At 42.7% G+C, this 6779-nt stretch overlaps 1 pseudogene; it reads left to right on the top strand.

The window, feature by feature from the left end:
* Positions 1 to 3163, top strand: part of LOC101563733 — a 33653-nt pseudogene extending 30490 nt beyond the window's left edge.
* The last annotated feature ends 3616 nt before the right edge of the window (positions 3164 to 6779 follow it).

The raw sequence follows: 6779 nt of genomic DNA, 5'->3' as shown, positions 1-6779 counted from the left end.
GTGTGGCCAGCTCAGCCCACCAGGGGGCGGGGCTGGCTGGCATGTGGTGCTGGGGGATCGAACCGCGGTCCCTGATGCCTTGCCAAGCTTGTTCCAAGTAGGTGCTTTAGACCACTGAGCCATCTCTCCAGCCCCTCTTACCCATTCTTGAGTCACTCTATATTGACTTCTCCCAATTAAGGCCATGGACAACATACAACTGTGTTCCCTTCATCCCTTTTTCTTTCCTGGTCTACAGAATCTGGAAGCTTAATGGAATGGTTGCTGTGAGCTTCTAATTTTACAGTAATGTATTACACAGACCATAGATAACTGGTAGTTTGTTTTAAATTCTTAATTCTTTTTTGTTGTCTGTCTTTGTTTTGTGGTATTGGATATGGAATTCAGGGCTGGGTTCAGCTGGAGTGTGAAGTAATATCTGAGAGCAGCTATATCCCCAGTCCCTGTTTAGTTTTTATTTTGAGACAGGGTCTTACTAAGTCAGTGGTTGCCTAGACGAGGGTTAAATTCTCAATTGTCCTACCTCAGCCTTTTAGAGTGCTGGGGTTGCAGGTGTGCCCCATGACCCTTAGCTTAAAACTCCTTAATTCTTATACTGCTTCTGTATCATTCATCTGTCACAGTCTCACGATAGTACTTATAAAGCGTAAGGTATAGGAACTGGGGGGGAGGGCTCTGTGGTCCAGCACAGGCTGGCAAGCATGAGGCCCAGGGCTCTGTCTCCAGCATGTGCATGCGTACACACGTGAGTTGCACCAGCTCTCAGAGATTAAAGAGAATTTTGGATCTGATCAAGATAAGCCATTTATTCTTAGCCTTTATTTGAGTACATACTATGTACGAGGCACATTATAGACCTTACCATAATCCAGATTTTCAACAGCATGATTGCTATGGCTTGTGTCAAGATGTTCCCCTCTCCAAAGCCTTGAGCAGTCATGGGGTGGGCTTCTAAGGTTTGTGATTGATTCATGATCCAGTGCTGGGATTATGGGTGTGAGTGCTCCTCATGCCTTGGGGTGGGTAGCCTGCATACAATATGAGGGAGAGAAAGAGCTTTGCTCCATTAGCTCCTTCCCTTTTGCTCTTGTTGCTTTTGCTGTCTTCTGCCACCATGAACTGCTGCCCTTTGGCATGTGCCACCCTGCCTTGGAGCCAGCTGGGTATGGACTGAAACCTCCACAAACCGTGAGCTAAATAAACCTTTCCCTCTTTAAATTTGGGCACCAGGCATTTTGTCTCAGCAGTGAGAGAAAAGTAACTATGACAATAACCTCAATGTAGACATTATCTTCTTTAACAGTTGCAGAAATCGAAGCTCAGATTAGAAATACACAGTTCCTGAGTCTTTGCTGGATGTAAGTGGCAAACCAGGAATTCAAAACTAGAGCCTGATGACACCAAAGCCCTCCCCAGCCTTGCAACGTCTCGGGAAAAATGGATCCTAAGAAAGAGAGCACAGAGGAGCAAGCATTTGGCACTACTTCGTTGTCTTGCCTTTCCCAGGACATTACTAAAATAGCTTCTTTGGAATAAGGAAAAACAAAGCAGTCTGGTTTGGCCAGAGAAAGCCCCTGGCAACAATGTTGAACAAGCCAGGAGTAATTTGTTTCTATTCTTTTCCATGTGACTGCCGGAGGTGATCCTGGTTTTTATTAGCCCAAATTTCTCCCTTTCAAAAGATAATTCTTTGAAATCTTCTGGGAAATTAACATGGCTCAGCCTGGCTCTGGCCTGGCCACCACATGCTCACGGAGCTAAGAGAACCTGAGATTTTAACCCCTTATGATTGTACACACAAAACTGAATTTGCCTCCATAGCTGGGTTTTTAACAGGCTGAAAAGAAAAAATTCACACTGAATGAAAAGCATTCCATCTTCTAGCTTTGCTCCAATTCAAGAGTTTTATAGCACACAGAGATTAAGTTATAACACAAACTCACTGAGAATCTTTCAAGAAATAGTAGCTACTCGTTAATATCTAAAGTTAAGTCATTTAAGTACGCTATTTTCAAATATTTCTCAAGGCAAAGTTATTAAGAATAAACAACTACAGGCTCAGGGGATAGCTCAGCAGTCTAAATGCCTGCATGACAAGCACTAACACCCAGTTCAACCCCCATTACCACATGCCGTGCTGATCCTGGAACCCCAGGTGCACTGCGGTGGCCAATGAAACCAGGTGTGGTGGCGTGTGCCTGTAATCCCACACTGGGGAGGCTGAGACAGGAGGATTGCTATGTGTCTGAGCTGGGTAGCAAGAGTCTGTGCTCCTCCTCTGGTGTTGAGGCTGTGCACAAAGCCATAGAAGTAAAAGGTGTGGATGAAGCAACCATCATCGACATTCTGACAAAGAGAAACAATGCCCAGCATCAGCAGATCACAGCAGATTAACTCCAGGAAAAAGGGAAGCCGCTAGACAAAGCTCTGACGAAAGCCCTCACAGGTCATCCAGAAGAAGTGGTTTTAGCTCTGCTGAAAACTCCATCCCAGTTTGCCACAGATGAGCTCTGTGCAGCCATGAAGGGTCTCAGAACTGATGAAGACACCCTCATTGAAATTTTGGCATCAAGAAAGAGTAGAGAAATCAGAGAGATTAATAGAGTCTACAGAGATGAACTGAAGAGAGACTTGGCCAAAGACATCACCGCAGACACATCTGGAGATTTCTGGAAGGCTCTGCTTTCTCTCTCTAAGGGTGACCGGCATGAGGATCTTGGTGTGAATGAAGACTTGGTGGACACAGATGCCAGGGCCCTACATGAAGCTGGAGAAAGGAGAAAGGGGACAGACATGAATGTGTTCAACACTGTTCTGACCACCTGCAGCTACTCCATCTTCACAGTGTTTCAGAGATACACCAAGCACAGTGAGCATGACATGAACAAGGCTCTGGACCTGAGCTAAAAGGTGACATTGAGAGATGCCTCACAGCCACTGTGAATCTGCCTTCTTCGCTGAGAAGCTTCATGAGGCAGTGAAGGGCGCCCGCACTCATCATAAGGCCCTGATGAGGATCATGGTCTCTCACTCGGAAATCGACGTGAATGACACCAAAGTGTACTATCAGAAGATGTATGGGAGCTCTCTGTGCCAAGCTCCTCTGAAAGAAACCAAGGGAGGTTATGGAAAAGTTCTGGTGGCTGTTTGTGGAGGGAGCTAAACATTCCTTTGAAGCTCTCAAGTATTCTTAACAGAAGACTTCTGCACCACAGCTTTTCATTCTGCAACACTGGCTTAACTAGGAAGGTTGGTTGAGCAGTTTGCAGTGTAACTTTTTGCTTTCTGTACAACAATATAGCCTAGAAATTTTAATATATATATCACAACTCTAGTTCAATCCCCAGGCCTGGCATGCTGTCCCCATCCCCAGGGTGCGCTGAGACAGCAATTGACACTGGGTGTGGTGGTGCGCACCTGTAATCCCAGCCCTTGGGAGGCTGTAACAGGAGGATCACTATGAGTCTGATCTAATAGTGAGACCCTGAACACCCTGTAGACCCTTCCCTAAAATACAAAAAATAAATGTTTAGATAGATAGATAGATAGATAGATAAAATATATCACAACTCTGTATAATGGACATAAGTTTGTTTTAAAAATATGCTTTCAGAAATCATAAGACCCCATATACAAGTTGTTTTATTACCTGAGAAAGATGTTTAAGTAGCTGAAAAAAAAAATGATGCGACAAAAGAAAAATTTCTATGGAGCCGGGGAGATGGCTCAGTGGAATAAGCGCTTCCCTGGCAAGCGCAAGGGCCTGAGTTCAATCCCTGGTTCTGCCAAAACAAACAAACAAACAAAGACACCATTGGGGCGATTGTTTCTTGTTCTTTCAACATTTTTTAATCTGTTTCTGACAGTTAAAGTTCTATGTTCCTCTGGGAAGTTTGGTGGAGGGGAAACGGGCAGAGACAAGGCCCCATTTCAGTCAGCTTTGTGTGGCTATGAAGAAACACCTCCAATAAATGACTTAAAAGGAGAAATAATATTTTTGGGCTCATGATTTGAAGGTTTCAATCCATGATCTTCTGGCTGCCCTGCTTTGGATCCAATGGGTCATGGTCCAAGTGTGGCAGAGGACACTGTTCACCTCATGGCAGCAGAGAAGCAAAGGAAAAGAAATGGGCCAGGGTCCCAATAGCCTCTCCATGGCATTGCCCCAGTGACCTGCTTCTTCCAACTGAGCCGCTACCCTACAGTTCCCACCACCTCCTACTGGTCACAAACCTTCAATACATGAGCTTTGTGGGGAGACATTTAAGATCCAAGCCTCAGCACCTCCAGCCCTTCATTCCACCTCCTCGAGTACCTCCCTTAAAGTGAAGGCTTATGGTCTTTGACCCTTATAGCTCTTACACTCTTCAGCTGTGTTCCTAAGCAAACATCACTGATTTTCCCCAAGATCCAGCATCAGGGCTGACCACCTGTGACAGAAAGGGCTCATTCACCAGAAGAAGAAGGATACCGTGTTTCTTAAGAAGTGGATCAAATCCTGGTCAAGACAGCTCAGCGGCTTCGCACTGTCTCAGACCTCCTCACTGCAGAGACCTCACACGATAGGCAAGACACAAAACAAAGATAAAGCAAAACCAATCATCTCTGTGGTAGAAACTAAACCTGCTGAGCAGCAGCTGAAACATCAGGCCTGTGTGCACTAAGGGCCTAGAATTTAACTCCTGAGTGAAGAGATAACTAGCATCCCACAGGAAAGGAGAGGTAGAGTCCTTTCCACTGGTAAAAGAAGGGACCAAAAAAGTGAAAGAATAGTGAAAAATTAACCTGCTGACAAGATTGCATGTGAGAGTTCTGCTTGCAGCCTAAGGAGAACAGAAGACCAGGAGAGGCCTCTGTGACAAAATTACTGAAAGCAAATTTGATGACTGTGAATGCAATATCGCCAATGCTTTTATGGGAGGTTTGTTGGTTAATTATGAGTCTAGAGCTAAAGTCTATGCTGAGGGATGCCCAGAGAGCCAGGAAAACATTATTTCTAGATATGTCTTGGAGGGTGTTTCCAAAGGAGATTACAATTTAAAAGAATAAAATAACGATGTATGGGTGGACATCAATCCACTGAGATCCCCCCCCCCAAAAAAAACCAAACAGTTAAAGAAGAAAGCACTTTGCGTTCACTCTCTCTCTTTAAGTTAGGACAGACATTCCCTCTTGCCCTTGGGTGCTCCTGGTTCTAGACCTTCAGACTCAAAATGAATTATACCACCAGATTTTCTGCTTCTGCAGTTCCCAGATGGCAAATGCTGAGATTTCTTGGCCTCTGTAATAATGAGAGCCACGTCCATGATGAATCTGTAGAAATCTTACACATATACATCTTGTTGGTACTTCTGTACTCTCCCTGAGAGAATGCTGTCTAGTGGGGAAGAAAAGCCTGGCAACAGTAGAGGGAGTTCAAGGTCACAGACTTGGATGGCAAAAATTCTGTGTATCTGTAAGATCATTGATAAGACAAGGAAAATAAAGGTGGAGGTAAAGTGGACAGAAGGACACACAGGGGCTGGGCACATAGCTCAGCAGCACAGCACCTGAGTGAGAGAGAGAGAGAAAGAGAGAGAGAGAGAGTCAACATTCATGGTAAGGGTATAAACCATGGGCCCCAAACAGGAGGGAACCCAAGAATTAAACCAAGGATCTGAATGTCAGTTATTTCTGATTAAATCAATGTTATGGGACAGCCTGTGGAAAACTTCTTTTTAAAGAATGTTTATGATGCAAAAAGACATAAATGAAATAACTTTTACTTTAACAAATGAAGAACATGTGGGGAAAAAACCAAAAGAACAGGTGGCTGTGTCAAGAACTAAATAGAAAGGTGGAAATGTACAAATGCTCATTTTTAAAAAGTTGATATCAGATTTAATACAAAGAATAAATGTGCTAATCAGAAGGGAATACCAAAATATTCTTCTAGAACACAATATATAAATATGCTTATATATGAATGTATATGTATATATATTGAATATATGTGTATATATATATATTCCATATGTGTACAGTAGGGTGTCTATAGGTTACAGTAATGTACTGTATATTTCAAAAAGGTAGAAGAAAGCACTTTGAGTATTTTATCATAAAGAAATGATAAGTGTTTGAAGAAGGAAATATATCTACCCTGATTTAAGCATTACACATTGTGTAGATGTGTCAAAACATCACATGGTACCCCATAAACAGGTATAATTTTTGTTTGTATATGAGTTAAAATAAATTTAAAATTAAAAATATGTAACTATATATGTATGTTTTCCTAAGTGTACATGATGTTGAAATATATAAATCTCTCACACAAGTACTTAAGAGATAAAAGAAGCATCCAGGATGGTGGCACTAGTCTGTGCTTCCAGCTACTGGAGAGGCTGAGGCAGGAGAATCACAAGAGCAAGGATAGCCTGAGCAATTCAGTGGGACCCTGTCTGAGGATAAATTTTAGCAGGGTTGAGATGTAACGCTGTGGCAAAGTGACCATAGAGTCGATCCCTGGGCCACAAAATGAGAAACAGGGACTAAATTAAGAAATTCCTTGATTCATTTAATAAGATCTCAGAGATGAGTCTGTTTAGGAAACCACATGCGTGTATTTGTGATGCTAATAATTAAGAATTTCTCATAACTGAAGACAGACACGAATGCTTAGAAATATTCTCCAATTCTAGTGTAAATCCACATCTAGTCTCATCATTGTAAAACTATATAACTACATTTAGAGAATTTCTCACTAGCTACAAAACAGAAGTAAAAATTATATACAAAGA

The sequence above is a fragment of the Octodon degus genome, unplaced genomic scaffold (assembly GCF_000260255.1).
Source record: "Octodon degus isolate 3935 unplaced genomic scaffold, OctDeg1.0 scaffold00017, whole genome shotgun sequence".
Lineage (NCBI taxonomy): Eukaryota > Metazoa > Chordata > Mammalia > Rodentia > Octodontidae > Octodon > Octodon degus.
The sequence above is the reverse complement of the archived record's forward strand: the minus strand, read 5'-3'. Positions and strand labels throughout refer to the sequence as shown.